This window comes from Xiphophorus couchianus, chromosome 2 (assembly GCF_001444195.1).
Source record: "Xiphophorus couchianus chromosome 2, X_couchianus-1.0, whole genome shotgun sequence".
Lineage (NCBI taxonomy): Eukaryota > Metazoa > Chordata > Actinopteri > Cyprinodontiformes > Poeciliidae > Xiphophorus > Xiphophorus couchianus.
Genome location: NC_040229.1, coordinates 18,230,368 through 18,250,705, shown reverse-complemented (window position 1 = coordinate 18,250,705; position 20,338 = coordinate 18,230,368). Strand labels below are relative to the sequence as shown.

The window sequence follows — 20,338 nt, the reverse complement described above, 5'->3', positions numbered from 1 at the left end:
ATAGGCAGCAGCCCCCCCATGATCCCACAAGGTTAAGGGCATATAGACAATGGATGCTTGGATACAGCATTATGTGTAAAGCCTGCAACTTTAGCAAAGATCCTCCTCCTGGAGCAGATCAGTTCCTCAACTGTCTGCTGGACTACTGTCTTCACCCTGATTATGTAATATTCTTCTGAAAGAGGGAACTTCAGATTTTCTTTTGCTATAAATCATAAACCATAATCATCAATAAGACAAGCTAAAAATAGTTCCAAAGAAATATGCAAGAATAAGTAAGTCTAGTCTATCTTCTGAAATCAGTGGCAGCAAAGGTTTCAGAAGATGCTAAAGCTGCCAAGCTGCAATTGTTTTTCCTTACTAAGCATAAAATGTATGTATCTTCCCATTCTCTTTTTTTTCTTTACTTTACTTTGTTCTTTCATCCTCAGCCAGACGATTTGAACATGTAAGATGTGAAAAAACATACAGACAAAGAAGAAAGAAAGGACAGTTTTGAAGGAATATGGCTCGTATTAATCTGGAAATATTACTTCAGCTCATCTGAACTAAATTACTGCTCTGAACTCGTTGTTCTCTCAGAAAAGGAAGAGCACCACCGGCAGCCCAGATGGGCAAGGAGTGGTCGGCAGATCTGTGGCCATGACCACAGAAAGCACACGAACCCCTGGCCTGTCTAGCTCTGTAGTTGTCCTTTCATACAGCGGATCAAAAGTGTTTCTTTGTTTTTGTTGGGCCAGAATTTCATGTGCAGGGACTGTGGCTCTTGAATTTAAGTTTTAAGATTCTTTCTCTTTTTTTGTGCTCTTTTCTTCTAATTTGTGGATCGAATGCCTTGTTTTATGAGACAGAAAGAGAAAAGAGAAAAAATTATCCCAAGGTGAAAAAGACTTATCTGGGTAAAAAAAACTTTCTAACAGCAATGAATGATTTTATGGAGGACTAAAAGTTTGTGTAAAACGCCAACGACGCTGGAGGTCATGAAATCTATAGTTAGGAGGGTTTTGCTGAAGCTTGCCATGGCTTGTAGTTTCCAGAGCTGAAAAACAGTCAGGAACAAGTGATCTGCAGGCTTTTGCCGCTGATGGAAAAAATTTAAAGGTGTGATTCCCATATTTTGAAGGAACACTATCCAGTTTACTCTTTTTCTCACCCACAAGACAGACAGAACATTTTCATTTCTCTCCAAAGAAAGATTGATAAGACCCTGACAGATGTGAGGATTACAACACATCAGCTGCCAGCTGCAAGGAGTCAATCTGTACTTGTTGCTAGGAGCGCTCATTACATCACCTGCTGGGCACGATGGCTAGTCGGCATTAATGGAGTTTTTTATAACCGTGCTCAGATGTTTTCCTCTTTGTAGCATCACTCTGCTGTCGTCATCCGTGTCCCAGTATTTGCCTGTTGAGATGCCAGGAGATTTTCCTTTTATTGAGTGTCTGCCTGACTGAAGGGGTCAACAAAAGAAGACGTTCAAATTGTTTTTGTTCTGACATCAACTTGAATTTTCACTTTTAAACCATTTACAAGACAGTGGAAAAAGTGTTATTCCTGTGCAGCTTTAATATTTCTTGAAATATATAGAATATTATCTTTGAGATTTCTCAGACTAAAGTCTTTAAGAGAAACCATCAGCAGCATAGCATGTGAGTGACAACAGGTGAAGGAGTTTAAGCACAAGGATGCTTTGGCATGTGCTGACATAGATGGAAGAAATTACACCTCTCTTTGTTGTTGGCACATATTGTGCCAGCTACATTTAATGGATCAACAGATGGAAAAATGTGGACTTCGGTTGACATGATCAGTTCGACTTTAACACAATTAGTCCTAAGTCTTATTAACATGTATTTTTTCCCCTAACAACCATAAATATTTTGACACTTACACATCCCCCAATGGTGACACTAGTAAAGATGACAAAAAAAGCCATAAAAGATATCATTGCCTTTGATTTCCCAGTTAAAAAATAACTCAAATCTTATATCATTGATTTGAGGAAGAAGCAGATTGGGGAGAGGGTGCTGTTGACAGTTTCTGGCATTTTTGGAGGGTTTTTAAAACAAATTTTCACTGATGCAAGTTCTTTCACACAATATGTTTGTTTTAATTTGGAGATTGTGCTCCTGCCATAAAGTTATTTATTTGGGCTCTTTCTGGCAAGTGCCAGCAAAAGTAATGAAGAATGGCATATTTCTGTCTTGTGCCTGGTCTCTTCTACAGCTTGCCATTTGATGTGTGTAAATGTCACCTGCAATCCTTCTTTCATGTAATTAACCTGTGACCTCCGGAAACACGTCCCCGTGGGAGCGGGAAATGTTGCTGTCAGAGGCACACTCGTGGGCGGAGGAGTGGTTTTATATGCAGACTGGCATTATCTACATCTCCTGCTCCTCTCAAAAGGATAGGGCCACTAAATATACCCTGTGAGGCCTTCCCAGGCTCCTTCTGGGCTGAGGAGATGCGGCCGCTGCTTGGGCCGAAGGCCAATGACATGACTGGCGACCTCCACGGAAAGTATTTTTAAGGTCAATTACAGGGTTTAGTGCTTTTAGATGGCCGACCGGTTCTAAGGAGGCCTCATATTAAAAGTTTTATGTGGGGAAGGACTAAAGATCTTTGCCCTAGTTCACCCCAGCTCCCATTGTTAACACAGACCCACTGAGGCTTTCTGTCCTGGAGGATTCCTGGAGTGATACAGTATGCACAACACGTGTGTGTGAAGGAAAAACAAAGTCCTTTCCTTTGCAAAGTCTTTCCTTCTAATATAATTTTTTATTAGGGCAACAGGGATATTTCTGTTCTCAGGAAAGGATTTTCATCAAATACTATGGATTTATTTTACATTAAGTACAAGTTTAATATTGTACAAAGTGTCTAGTTCCTTCAAATAAGAGATATATTTACTTCTCTCAGACTATATGTATTGTTAATTTAAAAGTTTTGCACAAACTTGAAATTACATAATATATTTCACTTTTTTGTCCTGAAAGTCATACTGCAATATAATTGTAATTGGGGTAAATAAAGATATATATCAGGATTGCCTTTGAATATTGCTGAGAAATGAAGAAATGGCAAATTCATCCACACAGATAGAGATAACAAATAGCAAAAAACACACTTTAGTTGTCATTAATGCGCTTGTCCTACTGTCTCACACACGCACACACACCGCACACACAAGCAGCATTCTTTCTGCTTAGGCCACACAAGCAGACTCGCTCAGCTGACCAACATTTAATATAAATGGGCATCCTGCGTGACGATTTTGGTCTTTTTCATCATTCATTCCAACATGAATCCAGCTGGCCATAAATACAGGTCTGTCAAGATGTGTTTTACCCCACAGAGAGGGGAGTGGCACAAGGTACAGTAGACTCTATTCACTCCTCTGTGTGTTTGGAAATGGGCAAAGGGAATGTTGGAGTTGGTGGCTTTGGTCTCACTGAAGAGGAAGGTATTGATGGGACAAAAGTGAGGGGAAGGATTGAAAGGTCCATTTGTGCGGATGAGGGCTGGACATCTGTGTGTTTGCAGTGCTGTGGCTCTGCTGCAGATGAATGTGAGCTCTATGCACCCTCTATTTTCATCCGGACACTTCAGTTTGATATTAGAAAGACAGCACCACTCAAACTCCAATACAGTTATGTATCATTGAACTTAGTGTCAGTCCTGTAATTATTGATACTAATATTTTTTATCAACATCCCTTCAGTTATAGGCATAGTTTATGCCATCAAGCAAGCAGGGTGTAAATTATTCTGTGATAGTTTGAAAGTGAAAACTGAGCCGTACAATACACTTCTTTTCAAATAGTTGTGCTAAGTTTCTACAAATCCATCCTTAGATACAACATTTCTTTGGACTGGAAGTAAAATTAATGTTTTGACTGGAATCTGAAAAAGAAGTTGTGAAGGGAATTAAAGATTAAGTTGATGGCAAGGAGGCCTTCCAACCAGGATTTGGTGCTCATTACTGAAGCTAAATAATCACTACATATCAATACATAATTTGTGCGTGTTTCCATTGAAATCCCTCGCACAGTCCTCTCTAACAGGCCCACTCCACACATACAGTTTTGTGGTGAAGAGACAGAGAATTGGTGAGAAGTTTAATAAAAAAAACTTTCAAAACTCAGGGACAGGAACAGCAAAGCAAATAATTAGATGTGAATCAGGCTATGAAAAGTCAACAGCTTGTAGGAATGGCAGATCAGGTGGAATACATGGAGTTGATGAGGCAGGGTAGGTGAATGACATGAGTGCAGATTACTGGTGAGAATGAATAAAAGACTAATGACTCAAAAGAAACAAAAGGAGGCATAACAATAAACCAAGAAAGGCACCAATCTAAAGAACCAACATAGAAATGCACAAAGAACAAAGTGTGAGAATAAACTAAGAAGCTAAATACAAAGGAAGAAACTTACATAGCAAGACCTTTCGAGCAATAATCAATACAGAGAACTGACCAGAACATGGAAATATGTAAGCCGAGGTAAAAACAAAGTAAAAATGTATGTTGTTTGTAAAAAGACAATAAATATATCTTGGTGAGGGGTGCATGATGCCATCAGGTCTCTTATGGAGTCCAATAGCCTTTAATCAAAAATCCAAAGACGTTACAGTGAGCAATTACCAATTTCCATGTTTCACGTTATCATGACGACTATATCACTGCGAACCTCTTACATTGTCCTGCAAGCTAAGGCCAGTAGTAACTATACCTAACAACACCGTGAGAGAACCTAATAACTGTGATATTATTACACTTACCACAAAACTTAAATAAGACATTAGCTGTTTGTATTAAATATGGGTAAGACTTTTTAGATATTGTGCTACTGTAAAAAGAACAAACAACTATTTTACAATCACTGTGTATCCCTTAAATAAGAAATGCAATTAAAATCACAAAACAAGTTAGTAAATATAATACAGCATTAAAAATTATGGCAACGATGGATGTAAGCACATGAGAAATATTTGTATTTCAGCCACGGCAATGGTGCTCATCCTCAACCATCAGAGAAGACATCAGCGTCTTATTCAGGTATCAGCACTTAATTCCTGTATATACCCTGGAAAACTGAATTCATCTTGATGACATTAGAAGAATATCAGTCTGTCGATGCAACTTTACTGCCTAAATATTAATTAGAGTCCTCAAGAAGTGCTCAAAGGAATAACTACCTATCTGAGATATCCACAGTTGCTCAGGTGTCTCTAGTCAAGGACTATTAGACCATGAGTTTGTTCTGTCTCTTTCTTAATTACCTAAATGTAAGACAGGTTCTTTAACTCCTTTCTTAGTTCTTGTTTTACCTAAAATATTCTAATTCATAACCCAAATTGCCCAGACGTCGTCACCCTGGGAACGTAATCGCTCCTGGCCGACATGACACGGCGAGTACACATCGACAAGCTGCTAAGTCTACACTGGCTGAAGTGTCCCCTGTTTGCCCTGGAGAGGTTCATGTTTTGTGGGTCAGAAATGGAACACCAGGGTGTGATGGTTTCTACTTATTGCTGGTTGGGGTCGCCAAAAATGTGAAATTCCCAGTACTCAGTTAGTCCGCCGAGCCTGGCAGCTCCAGAAGTCGACAGCTGCACAGACAGAGGGAAGAAATGGATGTGTTTGGTTTGTCACCATCACCTGTGTTTGGGTTAAAACCCGCAGTCTCGTTTGTTCTTTTTTTGTCGTTGTGCCCTCACTGAACTAGTCCTTGTGTGAGTAAAATGCCATCTATTCCTGCTTTTGAGTCTTAATGTAACTGTTTTATTGGCCTTTTCAGGTATCTAGCAGTCAATGAGTCATGTCATAGAGTGACCACATGTAGTCAGTGCCTACAGTCAGTGGTTTTAATTGACAGTTACAGGGGCACTTGTGTTGGTTGTGATGGAGAAGCCTTTCATTGGGGTATTGGGTGTGTCACCAACTTGACCTGGAATTACCCTGGTACTCTGAACGCTCACCGCAACTGTGGCAAAATCAGGTTGAAGATATCATTTTATGACTTGAAAGGAAGGCAGAGCTGAGACTGTACTTTGCTAAAAGGCTGTGTGCATATCAAGCTGCAGTAACTGGGATAAAACACAAAGCTGAAACTTAATCTCTTTATTAGCAGTGAAGGCATTCAGTTATCTATCATTGTCCATGAAACATCTTAAGGTACTACAGTTTTACTGTGGTTTTAAGGAGCTCCATAGAAAGTGTTTCCAGATACTTGACTTGAGTTCACTCTGTTGCTATGGATTACAGTTTTTTCCCCTGAAAGTTGTGCAGTAAAGGCACATGAATGTGACACCAAATGTCCTAAAGTAAACAGTAATATATGTAGTAAGAGTTCAGTGTGTCAGTAAATAACAGACTGCATTTTATTCCAAGAATTTCAATGTTTTATTAGTTTTCTTTTTGCCAGGTTATTGGTCCCTGAGGAAAGACAGGGATATTCTAGAGCTATTAAAAGATTTTACAGGTAATGCAGTGATGTTTTTGCTTCATTTTTTACCAAATTGGAGTTATAGAAGGACTATTTATGCACATTCAACGTCTGAAAAGGTGTCTGCATATCTTGAGGAATAAAAGAATAAAATACATCTCTTGTATTAACAAATTAACCTTGCTTAAACAAGTTCAGGTCAAGCTATGAGTAGATTACAACTACTCATGTGTAGTTGTAATCTACATATTCTTCAAGTATAAATTTCAGTACTCAAATATCAGTCTTGCACCAATAGCTTCTACAAAAGCTCTTCTGTGTTCCCCTTTTTTCCATCTAAATTGAATCAGTTTCCTTGTAGAAAATAGAGGAAAAGATGTATTACAAAATTATTACTTTTGTTATTTTCAAATGAAATACAACTAGATAGACTTAGACTTGTACTTTATTGATCCCTTGGGAAGACTCCCTCAGGAAATTGAAGTACATTTGATGGCATTTGCAGGCTGCCAAACATGTTTTTTATTTGTTTTTCCTGAAGTTATTTGGTTTTGCACTAAATTTGTTAGAAATATTTATGCCATTAACAGACTTCATGATGCTCAATGTAACCTATTGTGTCTTATACTGTTCAGCCCCTAGTGGCTGATTGTGGTATTGACTCATTTCAGTAAATTCCACCATAAATCTCAGTCCATTTAGATGCTGAATCACCCCCAGTGCACCGAAGCCAAATGTAATTCACAGTCTCTCCCTATGTCTCCAAATGTCCTCAATAAATGCCAATTTCTGCTATAATTAATAATGTACTATTGCTACAGCAATTAACATATTTGGTAATCTTGTAAAATTGTAAACAAAGACTTGCTTTTAGATGTTTGAATAGTCTGTTCTCTGTCACTAAAAACGTTTGATTAAAAGACACAAGACACCACAAGAGGGTTGTCTGTGTTTCTGGTTTTCGGTGAATTAGTGGTAACGTTAGCAATAAAGCACGCTAAAATTAGTTAATCTCTTCTTTTGCTGTCATTCCACCACCAGCCTGCTCCAGCTGTCTGTCTCAAACCTCAACTCTTCAGCCTACAGAGAAGGCAGTCCATAACCTTAAGTACTGTTTAGTGGACCTGTGTAAATTTGACACCATTATGCCACAGAGAAGGTCTATGTAGGTGTTAATGTTAGTGTGGGAGGCTGCCAGAGATCTGTACAATCCCTACTTACATCATTAAGTACTGCCCAGAAAAATGTTGCTATTTTATTACTTTGTGCTGACATTCCTTTCCCTCTGTGCTTCTTTTGGATCTTTTGACTTTTTCCTAGCTTTTTTGTAAACACTTTAAATGTTTTTTCCCCCATCTACTATTCTGCTTGTTCCTAAGAAGTAATTAAGTAACTACAACTGTATCTGTGTTCTTTTACTAAATTAGAAGTTGTGATGGATTTAGTGATGTCTCTTGATATTTTCCATCAGGATCAAGGATTAGCTCACATGCCATAAACTGGGGTTTGATCTGGAGCATACACCAGATTTTTGGGTAAAGTCCTACTTTGAACTTTAATGCTTGCCAGTCCGAGTCAGTGAACTGCAGTGCACTTGTAAACCTTGACTGTAAATTACTGTAAACTTCTGGGCCTTTTATTCTTTAAACATATTCTGCCAATAACTCCTTAGAATATATCATTTAACTGAAAAAATTTAACCAAGTCCCTGTTTTCATTCACTTACGACAGTTACTTTGTGTTTCACGACCCACTTCAAACTGGGATAGAAGTATGTTGTGTGTGGTGGCACTGGGGGCAGGGTGCAGAGGTTTTCTGAGCTGACTCTATCTGGCTCCTCATAATTACAGACAGTAAACGGCTAATGCTCTAAGGACTATTTTCCCCATCCAATGATGGATTAGCAGTTGTGTTCTCCTCCATCAGAGTATGTTACTTTTACTGTGACATCAGCACATGACTACATGTCCATTTTTAAGGATTGACTGACCATTCACCAGCAGGTCTTAAAAGTTTGACTGAAAATCCTTCAAGACGGGAGGAGTTACTGCCACTTTCTGTTTTGTGGCGAATGAATTATGAGGAATTCCTGCAGACTTTTGAACATGGATGACTATCAAGGGTTGTTGAACACAATTTTAATCGTATATCATACACGGGGGGAAGCTGAGGAGTCACTCAATAATCCCACCCACTCAGTTTCTTGTCTGAGTGGGTGGGACTTAAGTGATCAAACAATCACACCAAAGTGTCTAGCAGTTCGCCATGATGATGCACAAAAAATCTTTTGCAGATAGGATGATGCTTCAGGGAGATATAGGTGGAATAAAATTCCAAAATTATCCTATTGGCCTCTTTATAGGTTAAGAAAGGTCGTTCATATTCAGTTTGGTACAAATTGGATGATGCATTTGTGATTTAGAGTCAACCATATGCAAACAACGAGGGATTGAAATTCACCATTCAGTCATTCCTACAAACTAAGGTTATGTCACCAATTGACCAACTGAATATTATGAGTCTGGTCTGTTATGACATAGAAAATGTAATGCAGCTGGGCGCTTGAGTGTGGAGATTTTTCACTTTGATGTGTTATGACAAATTCTCAGATTTGAGACTCTGCCACACCCAGATGCCTTGATGCAGTAAAAACCTTTTAATCATTTTTGATCTCCAATGTCAGTCCAGAGCCAGATTCAGAAGTCTGCATGTCAAAAGATGTAGGAGGAGTTTGTTTAGACACAGCATGTGTGAAAGAGACAAAATGGCAGCTTTGATTCAAAATGTCTGACTTATTATTGGGTTTGGACCAAATTTGATGATTCTTGGTCAAAGTTTGGGGCAGATTTTTTTGAATGATTCTAGTAGGAATCCAAGAGTCCACTTCTGAACGACAAAAGCTCGAAAAAACTGAAATGTTAGGGTGGCCAGACAAAGTCTGGAATTAAATCCGATATAAATATCTTTAGCATTACATTAAATAGACAGATCATGCTTTAAAATGATTTGCTGGGTCCAGCTCATTTGAATTCAATTGATTCTTCAAAAAGTGATGGGTCAAAATTCCTTCGTGGTGATGAAAAATACATACTACCAGTTACTGCAGACACTTGATTCCAGTTGTTACCTACAGGGACAGTGGGTTATTAGAGGGGGAATAGCCATTTCAAACAAGACCAGATGGCTTTGGATAGCTTAAGTCATAAATTATTTTATTCTTAATCGGTCAGAGAGTAGGTAGGGCTGCAGTCATTTGGAATCAAGCCAGAATTCATTATATAGAAGTAAAATAATCTTAATCAGTAGAGACAGAGAATCTGCATGACAACACACGAGAATAAATATTATTAAGAATCTGTATAAAGGCATTTAACTAATGCATCGTTTCTTCCTATCCACCATTAAAACACAAGACTAACTTGAGCTGACTCTACCCAGCCCATCATAATTACAGACAGTAAAATGCTAATGTTTTTAAGTCTATTTTCTCCATCTAATGTGGAGAGACTTCATTTGCCATGTGAAGGAGGGGGCAGAATGGACAAAGATTTTGAAACTTTATTCTGGGTGTTGTCCATGGAAGCAGCTTGCAAAGAGCTAAAGTAAAATTAGGTTTATAGATGCACAAGTACATAGAGACAGACATTATCCCCACCCCGTGAACCTAAAACAGACACAAATACACTCATGAGCAATGTTCTTTTGATGTGATTTCTCTCACAGAAAGTCTTAATTAGCATTTACAACAACCCCAGGTTGTATTTGTCATTTTTCCCCCATTAACATTATGCTTTGAAACTTCATAACTGATCTTATGTCTCAGTGTGAGTGTATCCAAGTCTCTATTTCTGTCTGCCTATGTCATGTCAAATTATTCCTCACAGAAATTAGTCAGTTCTCTCCATTTTGTTTTTCTTCTTTATTTGTGCTTTATATTCTCATCTGCAGCCACTCTTTCTGTCTCAAATGTGATTCTACCAATTTCATCTTAAGTATAAAAACTAAATTTGGGACAGTGCAATTGATGTAAAACATTAAGATTATATAAGACTGATACAGTGATAAATGCTACCTATCTGTTTCTCCACTGTCCTGATTCTTCTTGTCCCTGTCTGCCTTTCCTGTATTTTGCACTGGTAAGCTTTGAGATGGGAGTTTTTCTTTTCTTTTTTTTGGCAGTCTGCTACCCCTCTTTTTGGCTGGGGCAGGCCCTGGAGCGTGCTACTGCCTGGGAGTGTGGAAGGGAAACCGGGAGGTAGTCAAGGAGGAGAGAAGGGATGGGAGGGTGGGGGAGGAGGGAGACCAGAGTGGTGGAGGCGTGTCTTGTGTTGGTAATGAAGTCTTCTCTTTTCATCCTCAGACGGCAGAGTGTGAGCGGACGGGCCTGGGGTCTGCGCTGCTCCACAGCCCTCCCTGTCTGTGAAGTGTGCCGAAAGCGTCTCCACTCTGCAGCGTTTATGCGTCCCAGCTCCCGTCTGCCGCTACTAAATGACACAAAGAGTCCGAGCCTGAGACAAACCGCTACAATCATGAGTCTTTTGCTTGTGTTGGCTTTACAGAAAAACCTTTGAGGTAAGACTTCCTTAGTCATTACTCCTGCAATTCTCTATAACTATGAACTGTATTGCTGTCTGCCCAGTCTGATTGTTGTAGTGGGGGCACAGGAGGGGTGGTGGTATATTGGGGGCTGTACATCAGAAGTCACTCCCACTTTTAATACGCATGTGTTTGTGTGTATTTACTCTCTACATCCATTCGTGAATTCTCACATGAACATGCACTTATGAACTTAGTCTAAGTTTGACAGTGAAAGAGTTACTCTGACAATGATGAACTGCATCTTTGAAAGAAGGAAACTGTCACATTCTTGAAAGGGGATGTCAAGATGAGATAATTTGCTGAGAACTTTGGTACTAATTAAAGGTTGAGTAAGTAATTCCCCAGTAACACACTTCATCCTCTTTAGCAAATGTCTGCATATGATCAACTTGTGTTCTAGTCTAGGGTTTTTCGTTTCCTATATATTGGATTAGTGATGTAAATCAGGCTCCAGAAAAAAACTCAACCAGCAATATGTGCTACATATTTATTCTCCTGAAGAATTCTTATTATTTTACACAATAAGACTTCATTTAATTCTCTAAAAACAGCTGTCTTTTATTTTTATTTTTTTGGTAGCAGTGGGAGAGAAAACTGTAAGTGGCGAATCTCTCTGTGGTTGTCTTGGTCAGAGGTGACAACATGGGATGTATTATTAAGAACATTTTGAAATTGGTTGTGATGCTGAATTAGGTCAGCAAGTTCACAGCTGACCGAAGGGAATATGACTAGAGCAAGATTTAGTGGACACAGACTAACTGACCTTTGGCACAAAGTAGGTCAGCTGATGATATCGCATTAATTCAAGGGCATTTTTTATGTAATCTAGAATAGATCTTTGAATCATGCTGGTATTACTGCTGTATGAAACATTAAACAGAAAGCAAATCTATTTCATGTACTAAATGCTGATCAGTATGAACTGATTTATTAGATTTTGTCTCTTGGATTTTAAATCAAAGAATTAGAGCATAATTTCAAACTCTGGCACTGTTTTGCGTATGCTGGCGTATAGATAAATAAACTGTTATGTAGATCTAGATCTTTGATGCATCCCACATTTGACTAATGTGTGTGTGTTAGAATAAAGGATGTGGTATTAATAGTTTTCTATTTTGTAAGGACTCAGTACACTACTTTTGCCAGACAATCACCATATTTTTTTTCCACTTCTAAACAGCTCCACATGGTAGTTCTTATGCTGGATACAGAGCATCGGATAGTTCTCCAGTGGTAGAAAATTAAAAGGAAATATGTCAGGATCCCACCTCAAGTACTATGAAGTTAGTGAATCTTCAGCAGTGTGGAAGTCGTGTCTGCATAGCATGGCATGAGATTAACTACTGTTTTTATTGAGACACTGCTGCAAAATCTTAGTTCCAAAAATTCTCTGGCTGTCCGGTTTAACTATAGATAAAACTGCAAAGACTGTAGTATTAGATGTTTTTACCTAAGGCAGTGTAACTTCCCACACCATTAAAATGTAAGGCCCAGAGTCTAAAAATGGCTTTAAGGTGATTTAATTATTTTTTCCCTTCAGCTTATATTCCTATCTTGAAAGTTGCCTGCCTTTCATTTGTTTAATCAAGCTGTGTGTATCATGTTGGTTAAAATTTGATGCCCCAGTAATGTGCTTCCATAATGTTTGTGGCTGTAACATTTAAACAAAGACTGCTTTAAAGGCATGATTGTTTAGGACTTGTGTTCAAAAATCTGTTTTCTATATAATGAGTGGCTCCACCTACAGGCCAGCATTAATATTACATAAGTTACTTTTGTTAAATACAATGTAATTGATGGTTGATAAAAGTGGCAATATCAAACTCAACCACACTGTATTTTTGTGTGAGCTGTTAAACTGCACATGGGAGGTTATTGTTTGTTTATTTGCACTACTGAAAGCTGCTAAGTACAAACGGATGAGTCAGCTTACTGGGGTTCATCTCTGTAAATATAATTGACAAGAGGCATCTGCAGTCCAGTGACAACAGGCTTTGAAGTGAATTCAGTGGATCTGTCCTCCTCCCCATTGGGCAATCCAGATCCGGCCTGTGACTCACTTACTTTCATCCACATTCCCTGGGAAATCCATCCATGTGCATTCTCTCCCTCACCACCTTCCTGATCCTATTCACCCCACAAGTTGTTGCACCCCGATCCCCTCAGCGAGACCTTTCATTTCTATCAACACCTCCTGTAATCTTGTTGATGGTTTTCCTATAATTTTATTCTCCATCCTCCCTACTTTAACATGCTTCAAGGAAATGGATCTTTCCAATACCTCTCCCAGAAAGAAAAACCTAAGTGACTTTCCACTGCTTTCTGCCGGACCCTGAGAATTATGGTTTCCCAAATGTACAGGAGCCAAGCTTAATTGAAAAAACACAAGTCTGTCATGAAGGAGACGGTCCTTGTGTCACTCTGTTGAACTGAGCGAATGTACTTTCCAGAACTAGTGAGGGGAAGAGGAGGAGAAAGAAAAATACAAACAGAGTTAGAGATGAGGACGGACATAAAGCTGAGGCAAATAAAATTATAAAATGAAAGTGTGGAAAATCAACAGGAATGCTTAAAAACATTGGTGCGGTACAAAGTGGATCTTGAGGCAAAGGAGATGAATCATCGGATTTCTTGTGATAGAGTCAGAGAGGGAAAAGGAAGCACTATATAAGGACCCTGAGTTTAGCTTTGTGTGTTTTCTCAAGACAGTTAAAGTTTATAAAATGGGATTTATGGGGGGTATAATGGCAGAGAGGGGCCATCATGAGTGCTGGATACCAGTCTTAAAGCCCTAAAGAGAAACAATAGAACCTACAGTAAAACTTTGCCTGATTGCAGACAAGCTAACAGCAGCATCTCTCCCATGATTTTCACATCAGGGAGTCCTCATAACATTTACACAAACTTAGGCAGTTTGTAGAGCTTACAGTGCAGATCTAACAGAGCAGCTTAAAGACCATAACCCATGTACACAGTCCTGAAAATGTCTTATCAGTATTAGCCTTGTTATCTTTTACAAAGTCTGGTGCTACCCTTCCTGCTTTGCCTGTTTTTTTTCACCTCCTGCTGTGGCTCTCCCACTCTCTCTGGTATGCCTGTGTGGCAGCCCCATATGGTGATGATAGAGACTCTGTCATTGGTTAAGATGGCATGTTTGTCACACACATGTTTGCCAGCCGTTGCTGTTGCCAGGGCTTGGTAGGAAAGTATCTCTTGTTGACTTTCTCGCTGGGTGGTTCATTTGTTTGTCAGGGTAGTGTGACCCCTGACCCTATCACCACCTCATCCCTGTGACACTACAAGTTAATTTGACTGTAGACCCTTAATCACTCCCTGTCATGGAAGAAGGTGCTCTGAAATTGGGCTTTCTGGCCTACATGCTAAATACTAGCCTGGCCATTGCCTTCCTGTGCAATTTTGCTAAAAAAAAAATTGTTGCTTCCAGTACAGTTTGGGCTTTTTCCCCTTAATTCGGATTGTGTCCGGTAGATTTTCTACCAGGCCAATGAGTGAACAAAAGGGCTGCACCAAAAATTACTCTGAACACACCACCAACACCATGGAGATGGCTGCATCATGATTTGCAATACTACAGGGAGAGGGAATCTGGTCAGAATTGATTGAAAAAGTCTTGAGACTAAAATATTTAGCATACATACAGTCAAAGTTACAATGAAATAGTAACTTTGAAAGCATAATTCTAATCTAATCTAAGTCCTCCTGAGAAATTGCATTAAGTCATGAAAACAACTGTTAAAGGATATGCATCAATTAATCTGACTGAGCTTGAGCTGTTTAGCAAAAAGGAATTGGCCAACATATGTACAAAGTCATTAGAAAAAAATCAAAAGACTTGTTGATGTAATGGAAGTAAAAGATGGCTCTAAAACGCTGTGGCCTAGGGATTTAAACATATACATGACAGCAACTTTCAGAAAAAGCTACGCTTTTCTTTTATTTCATAACTATCCACTATTGGTCATGTGTGAGGAATCCCAAAGAAACACATTGCAGTTCATGATTTAGGATGAAATGGTTTAATGTGTATGAATAGTTTTGTGAAGCACTGTAATAAGATGCAAATTTTATTTGTCTGCAGTGTAAATTGAAAGAAACAAGGTACGAAAGTTTTTGTTGCAGAAACATGTTGTTCACTGAATGATGAAAAATGGCTTAGCTAACAAACAGATTGGTTTGAACCAAGGCAAAATTGCTTTATAGACCATTTCCACCCACATGATGAGTAGAATTCCAGATCTGAAAACAGTGTAAGTAGAAACAATGGATTGCACTGAGCAGTTTGTATATGAGACTCAGCTGGTATGTTAAACCTCTTAATTTCTCTCTAGGACTGGAGCACTCACGCTCTTTTTCAGTTGATTTACTGAAGCTAGAACTTAATTAATAGTATTTTATTCTTTGATCAATGCAGATGTCTAAAACTCAGTTATTCTTGTGTTGTTTTTTTTTCATTTTATTCTTGTTTGTTTCACCATACTAGAGTTTGAAATTTGTTACCATTTCAAACACAATGTCTCTAAGCTAGAGATGGTGGTGAGAACACCAATACTGTAGCCCAGAGTCCCTTGGGCCATCCTCCTCAGTTTGTGTGTAGCTGTGAAACTGATTTTCTATGCTACAACATTATGAAGAGATTAAATTGTCATATGAGGACTGAATGGTGTTAGCCCTGTTGCCTTGTAGCAAGATGATCTCTGGTTCAAATTTAGGTGAGAGTGTGTCTGTGCAAGCTGTGTGTCTTTGATAGACTGGTGGCCTGTGCAGAATGCAACCTCCCGCTCACCACTGGAGATAGGCACCACTTCCCGCAAGTGGATACAAACAATGAATGAATGAATGAATGTATGATGTCTCAGTATCTTGCACTCTTATTCATACAAGAATAAGAGCTCATTATAATCACAATACTATGATTATAATCATAGTAGAGTTAAATAATAATAGAAAAATATTGCAACAGAATTGTTGAATATCATGTTGCAATAGTGATTAATCAACATTTTTCCTCACTGCCGGTTTTCTACCAACATCATGATGCCGCTCTCTCTAAGCTTTAGCATCTCAGTCACTAAGATTTAAAGCCAGTAAAAGTCCATCCAATTGGCATAACATATAATTGGCAAGTAGAGTTTGAATGCACAGCACATGAAACATAAAGCCTTCCAAATACTACATCCAAGGATTCTTTACAGTACAGTATATTATGAAGCTCCAAATAACAACAATGCCATGCTGACACATAGGAAAAGACTTAAAGTTCTCACATCAATCCTATAATTATAATTTGTTCATTATCCTTTGATGTTGTCAGTAACTAAAATGTTGTGTTTTCTCAGGATAGATTTGTAGTCGTCTTCTTTTTTGGTTAAATATACATCACAGCTTTAGCTCATTCTCAGTCTTGCTATCAAATTATCCAATAAATTTCTGTGACAAAACTGCTGTAGCACGGAGCTCTTCCTCAAATTTTACTGACAAGTGCCATAAAGCATAGCAAGTAAAGGTGGCGTCACTATGATGAGAATATTCTGAATCAGAAAGTTCATGATGCGGCCTGTGGGAATTCACTCTCTCCATCCTTCTCTAGCCGTCTTTTTAATTAGAAAAAGACCAGTTTAAACTGCTGCCTCCTCAATGTTAGCAGCGAGATGGTATATGATGCTATGAAAAAGCACATCACCAATCAACCAGAGGAAGCAAAAGGGAAGGAATGATTACATTCTTACTTGGTTATACCTGAAGTACATCATAAATTATCGGATTTAGATTTTAAATAACAGGCTGCAGAGATTTGCTCCCAGTCATTAAAACTTTGAGAACCTCCAAGGTTTTTTTTTTCCTCAATCAGCCCATTAGAAAGCCAAACCTCAATTTTAGAGTCCTTATAATTTACTGCTAAATTTAAATGCATAATTGAAGAGATATAAATTTGGTGTGTTTGTCAACTGAATTTTAGTATAAATATTTATGCTCATGTTTATTTATTATATTGGTAACATAAATATCTCCTTTCAATTTTGAAATATAGCTTATAGGACAGAGCTAATTCCAATTTTAAGTGGATAAGTGACAGCTGGACTTCATTTCTTGCTTTACCCATCATTATCCAAAGGATATTTTTACTTCTGACGGGTCAAGCGTTCCATGCTCATAGCTCATTGTTAAAACAATCACTCTAATTGGGAAATTAAGGTCTCACAAACTCATCTATCCATTCTGTGATACTCCTTAATAAAGCCAGAATATGAGATGTTTCATTCATATATCTCAAAGTGTGAATGGTTATTAAACTGCATGGGGGAGGGGGCAATTCAGTCCTGTAGATTTTTGTATCTTGATTTTCCTCCTTCATGCTACCATTTGACCCTTCCTATCTCAATTTTGGACCTGTAAACCAACTATTTCCATTTCCTGATCAGGAAATGGTTGGTTTACAGTTCCAACCATTTCCTGATCAGGAAATGGAAATGGTTGGTTTACAGGTCCGTTTAGGACTCAGGAGGACGCTTGGGAGGGTTAAACTTAAAAAACTTAAAAATAGTTTGAGATTACAAAACATTTCCTCTATTTGCAAAAATTAGTAATATAGGACCACCTTAGGTTGAGATTAGAAGGAAAAATAAAGCTCTACACAGACCAAACAGACAAAATTACTGTATACTGTTTACAGTAAAAGACTGTTTGTAGTTCAGGAATCCTTATCTCTCTACGTGAAAACAAAAGAATCATCAGTATTTTTGTATGGACATATATGCCCAGTGTTGTCTATTCTAACACTGTGGAGGATGCATTATTCCATCATATTTGTATTACTTTCTTCTAAGTGCAGTGTATGTACAGGCAGTTATTTGAGCTTCTAGAAAAATGCGCAGTGACATTAATTTCTTAGGTTGTTATTTTTTCCTTTTGTAGTCGCAGTGAAGAGCTTTCCTTAGTGGATCTCCTCTTGCTGTATAAAAACTGACAGCACAGATGGTATTTTATTGGATCTACAGTCCTTGAGCTGAACTGCTTGACCTAATTTTTCTCAGCTCAGTAACTCTCAGTTTTCCGTCTGTTATTGCTCTTTAATTATGTTAGCTGGCTCCAGTCTCAACATCTTTTATATTTAGGATGTACATATGAGTCATCTGTTACTTTATGTTCCTCTCCCTCTGCTGACACAGTCATGTTGCTTTTGTTTTACCAGCAAACGTTTCACTCTTAGCATTAGAGTAGTAAATGGGATTTTGGGAATTGGTGTTATGACACTGAATCTGCTTTAGTAGAAGAATCATTTCATTGGTATTCTTCATATGTGTGTGCATTCAATCTTCTTTTTCATGCACCCATGGCTGCAAGTTCTATCTGTGGAGTCAGACTGGAGGCGGTTCACTCATGTGTCTGCTGACAAATAACTGCTGGATCACTCATTGTGTGTTTATTGGACACTTTCTCCAACAGGCAGAAAATTGTCTCAATTTCTTGCCTTGCATTTATGCTCCTTCTGCTGAAGGAAGGTTCCAATTGCTTATGACACTAACAACAAGAACAGGCTTCCTGAGAAAACGTCCCCACAAACCTCTTCAGAGCTGATGCTGAAAAAATTTTGCTTCATGCTCTAACCTTGTCTCAATTTATGCTGCAAATTAGAGATTAAATAAGTTTTAAATTACAGTTGAGAAACATCTTAGGAATGATTAGCAAGTATTTGACAGCCTCAAATAAAATCCGTTTGAAGCAGCTCCAGATGTTTGAGAGCTAAACAGCTTTTTGACCCACTTTCACCAACATTCCTCCTCTTCTCTTTTTCACTTCAACACTTTTCTCCAGATGTGGTATTGTTGTGGATGCATTTATTTTGGGCTTGAGCCGGTAGACCTGATCAGGGTCTGACGTCATTCGCTATTTAAAGGAGAGCCCTGAGAACTGCGTGGAAAGGAGTTCACTGTGGCTTTGACTTCAAAGCTTCTGTCTTGAACTACTGATGTCGGTCACCTGTGGCTCAGCAGTCTGTCGTAGACAGATGACCACACTCATTTCAAGTGCTGACAGACAAGTCATTATATGAAGGTTAAAGAGGGAGGCCTAAGTTTTAAAGCTTGAGATTTTTAACCTCTATGATGCTTAATCGCAAAAAGTAACTTGCAATCCCTACAAACACAAGGCTAGGTGTCTTACCACCAATAGTCCATACAAGAACTGTTGGTGGTATGAGGGACAGAAACTGGATACCATAAACAGAATCAGATAAGAAGACATTGTCCTGAACTGAATAAAGAAGCATGACAGCTTTTATTTGGGTAAGGTGAGCTGCTTGCTGCTTAATTTTCATTCCTCTCTAATAACTTTGCCTTGCCAATTTATTCATAGCGTTTGAAGTTACAACCACAAACGTCTATGTACTTTATTAGAATTTCATATGACCAAGCTACACAATGCACTGTATTATTTTAAAGTGGAAGAAAAAGACTGCACAGTTTTCTTCTTTTCACAAATTAAATCTGAAAAGAGTGTTTTTTTATTTATAGTGGTACCCCGGTAGTTTGTGGGGTATGTCTTTATCAGCTTTGCATGCTCAGCAGCTCAAGCTCTGTCAGACTGGATGGCAAGTTTGTGTTGACAGCAGTATTGCAATAGATTCCTGACTGGACTTTGATAGGACACTTTAACATCTGAATAAGCTTTGATCTAAATCATTTCACTTTAGGTCGGTCTGTATGTGTACAAATGGGTACGTGCTGGAAAGTGAAGCTTTGCCCTGATCTTAAATTTATTTTCTGCCTCTAACATTTTTTCCTAAAGTAGTTCCCTATATTAGCTCTATCCATTTTATCATCAACTCTGACCAGTGTCGCTGTTTCTGCTGAAGAGAGAGCTTTGGGAACAAGGAAATCAATATGGTATTTAAACTTGAATGGACAATTCCCTCTTTGATAACTGAGCTTATTGTGGCTTCTCATTTAAACTGTCGAAATTGTGGAGAGTAAGCTGCAGATAACTATCAGGCTCTACTGTCAGATTCCCCATGGGAGCTCTGCCTTCACCACTGTTTGGTCTTCTAACACATATATTTGCCAGGCCTTCTCTAGTGTCCATTCTTCAAATAGTTCAAAGTTCTAACCCTGCTGAATATTTCCGGTTCAAACAGGCATGTTTGCCAGTTCCTCATCCCTCAATGCTCCCTCTTCTTGCTTCTAAGTGTTTGCTGAAGGAGTTCACAGTGACTTCTTGGCCCTACAGCAGTAAAAAGCTGGAATGAATGACATGCAATGCATGCAGATGATTGTT

The 20,338-nt window shown here is 38.5% G+C and overlaps 1 protein-coding gene across 3 annotated transcripts in view; it reads left to right on the top strand.

Moving 5' to 3' along the window:
- znf469 (zinc finger protein 469) overlaps positions 1-20,338 on the top strand; it is a 140,906-nt gene that overhangs the window by 77,408 nt on the left and 43,160 nt on the right. For all 3 annotated transcript variants that reach the window (XM_028037536.1, XM_028037545.1, XM_028037529.1), the window contains one exon: positions 10,809-11,020. The gene's annotated coding sequence lies outside the window, so the exon portion shown is untranslated. The remainder of the gene's footprint in view (positions 1-10,808; positions 11,021-20,338) is intronic.